Raw genomic sequence first — 3530 nt, 5'->3', positions numbered from 1 at the left:
GAGCCACAATTAGGGGACACAATATGGCTGATGAATCAGAAAAGGATACTGAGAATGAGCCATCAGGTAGGAAGAGAGCCCAGAGAGTGTAGTATCATGAAAACCTAAGAAGAGTGAGTCCAAGGCCTTTCAGCACTGACAAATGTAGCAAGGAGGGTGGGAGAAAGGGTAAGGTGCTAAGTGGGTGTGCTAAATATTTAAGTTCTCCAGTGTTATTTCATGAATGTTTTCATCTTTTTCAGTGTTTCTGTCTTATCTTGTGGATTCAGTTCTAGTTAATCATTTTTTTATGGTGCCAATTTAAATAGATTTTATTCTCCAGGATAAGAATTGCATTTCCACTTGTTTACAGTACTGATAAAGTGTGATGTTGTTCATTTCTCTCCCTCTGCACACATTCAAGTATTCAGAATTCCCAGATTTACACAGTAGCTTAAATGTTACTTTTAAACTGCTATTGCCGTGGCTACAAATTTGAGTCCTTCAATTTTTGGAAAGTTGTGTGGAATGCTCTTTCTTCTGGTGTGTTTAGTCGACCTCTTCAATGGTGGGTCCAGAAGAAGAACCTCCAGATGGGGCTGCTCCACCCCCTGGGAACCCCCCAGGCACGCCTCCTGGCACGCCCCCTGCACTCTGGTACAGCTTAGTAATGATGGGGTTGCAGACCTTCTCCAATTCTTTCTGCTGATGCTCACATTCTTCCTTCCCAGCAGTCTAGTTCTTACCCAGCCATTTGATTATTTCATTACATTTGTCGAGGATCTTCTGTTTGTCTTCATCCCCAGTCTTGCCTTGCAGTTTCTCTTCCTCTACGCTGGCTTTCATGTTGAAAGTGTAAGATTCAAGAGAATTCTTGGAAGACACCTTGTCTCTCTGCTTCTCATCTTCACCCTTGTATTTCTCAGCCTCCTGGACCATGCGCTCTATGTCTTCTTTGCTCAGACGTCTTTTGTCATTGGTGATGGTGAGCTTGTTCTCCTTGCCTGTGCTCTTATCCACAGCAGAAACATTGAGGATGCCATTTGCATCAATGTCAAATGTGACTTCAATCTGAGGAACACCCCTGGGTTCTGGGGGCATTCCCGTGAGCTCAAATTTGCCAAGCAGGTTGTTATCCTTTGTCATTGCTCTCTCACCTTAATAAACCTGAATAAGCACACCAGGCTGGTTGCCTGAGTAGGTGGTAAAGGTCTGTGTCTGCTTGGTGGGCATGGTGGCATTACGTTTGATCAGAATGGTCATAACTCCACCAGCAGTTTAAGTTCCAAGGGAAAGAGGAGTGACATCCAACAGCAGCAAGTCTCAGATTTATCTGCAGACAAAATGGCAGCCTGGACAGCTGCGCCATAAGCAACAGCCTCATCAGGATTGATACTCTTGTTGAGTTCTTTGCCATTGAATAAATCTTGCAGAAGCTTCTGGATTTTGGGGATTCGAGTAGAACCACCCACCAGGATGATGTCATGAATCTGTGCTTTATCTAGCTTGGCATCTCTTAAGGCCTTTTCCACAGGGTCCAGTGTGCCATGGAAGAGATCAGCATTCATCTCTCTGAAACGGGCTCGGGTGATTGATGTATAGAAGTTGATACCTTCATAGAGGGAGTCAATCTCAATACTGGCCTGGGTACTGGAAGAGATGGTATGCTTAGCATGTTCACAAGTGATGCGAAGACAGTGAATGACCCTCTTGTTCTCACTGATGTCCTTCTTGTGTTTTCGCTTGAACTCAGCAGTGAAATGTTGATCAGTCTGTTGTCAAAGACCTCTCCATCCAAGTGGGTGTCCCCAACTGTGGACTTGACCTCAAAGATGCCATCTTCAATGGTAAGAATGGAGACATTGAAAGTCCACCTCCAAGGTCAAAGATCAACACCTTCCTCTCGGCACCAACCTTTTTTGTCCAAGCCATAAGCAATAGCAGCAACAGTTGGCTCACTGATGATTTGGAGCACATTGAGACCAGTGATGGTTCCAGCATCTTTGGTCGCCTGGCTTTGGGAATCATTGAAATAGGCTGGTGCTGTGACCATGGCATTTGTGACAAGTCTTCCCAAGGTAAGCTTCAGCAATTTCTTTCATCTTGGTCAAGACCATAGAAGATACTTCTTCTGGATAGAAATTTTTGGTCTCCCCTTTGTACTCCACTTGGACCTTAGGCCTGCCTGCGTCATCCACCACCATGAAGGGCCAATGCTTCATGTCCGACTGTATAACTGCACCGTCAAATCTGCGACCAATGAGATGTTTGGCATAAAAACTGTGTTGGTGGAGTTCATTGCAACTTGATTTTTTGCAGCATCACTGATTAAATGTTCAGTGTCGGTGAAGGTGACATGGCTTGGGGCAGTCCTGTTTCCTTGGTCATTAGCAATGATCTCCACTTTCCCATGTTGGAAGACTCCCACACAGGCGTAAGTGGTGCCAAGATCAATGCCAACTGCAGGTCCCTTCGACATGGTTGCTGGGGAGTCTAGGGTTGTAGCTGATCACTGTGGAGGAAGAAGGGCTGCTGCTGTGCTGAGTAGCCAGTTCTAGTTACTCTTATGGGATATGTTTTTACCTGTGATAGGTTTCTACAAAACATAGGAAGAATACTTCTTGTCCAGACCATGCATGCAATTAGATTGGTGGTTCACTAAATTAGTCTATTAATGTATAGACTATACATGTATATACATGTGCCTATATATATATATACATATATTTACATGCATATACAATTTATTTTAAATTTAGAAAATTTAAATTTATTAAATACACTTGATATACGTATATAATATGTATATACACATACGCGCACACACACACACACACACACACACACACACACACACACCCCCTTTGGATTGGACCTGGGCCCAAAACCTAAAGTAGGAAAAAGTCACATTGGGTTGCATTTAAGAAATTGCCCTTTTATGAAATTTTTGGGTTGAAGATTATGGAAAAATGTAGTAAGTACTTAATGGAAGCCTTTTATTCATCCACCCATCTATTTTGCTCATCATCCATCTCCTTTCACCTGCAATCTTTTCACTCTATCATCTGTCTTCCTTTTTCTCCAAAGATTAGGAGGCCCTCTAGCAGCCTACAGGACTAAGTGAGCTATTTAGCTGGTAGATCATTAAAGTTTGAATTCTCCCTCAATCGGTTATCCTTAGACAATCTCAGAACCTTCTAATTAATCAGAAGTTATTTATTGAGTTCTTCACATATTATTATATTGGGTATCTGTGCTATGGGGAATTTATGGAAGAATGTGGACATGAGTGCCCATATCCGTAAAGTCATGGGTATGTTGAGGTATTGTTAAGAAAGTATGAAATTTAAGAATACCTTGAAGGGCCAAGCCACGTCAACTGACACAGTACATGTTTGTTGTTATCCATAAAGCAAAGAAAATAGAAATAGGATGAAAATGATCATTTCAAAGTAAATTATAATATCTGTTTGCAGTTATTAGTTTAATTTTTGCAATTTTCAATTATTTGCAGAGACAGGAGAAATTATAAATAAATTTGCAACAGTTGA

General features: G+C 41.9%; 1 pseudogene; it reads right to left on the bottom strand.

Moving 5' to 3' along the window:
* Window positions 1–528: 528 nt before the first annotated feature.
* LOC118858369 lies at window positions 529–2458 on the bottom strand (annotated as a pseudogene).
* Window positions 2459–3530: the final 1072 nt, after the last annotated feature.

This window comes from Trichosurus vulpecula, chromosome 7 (assembly GCF_011100635.1).
Source record: "Trichosurus vulpecula isolate mTriVul1 chromosome 7, mTriVul1.pri, whole genome shotgun sequence".
Lineage (NCBI taxonomy): Eukaryota > Metazoa > Chordata > Mammalia > Diprotodontia > Phalangeridae > Trichosurus > Trichosurus vulpecula.
The sequence above is the reverse complement of the archived record's forward strand: the minus strand, read 5'-3'. Positions and strand labels throughout refer to the sequence as shown.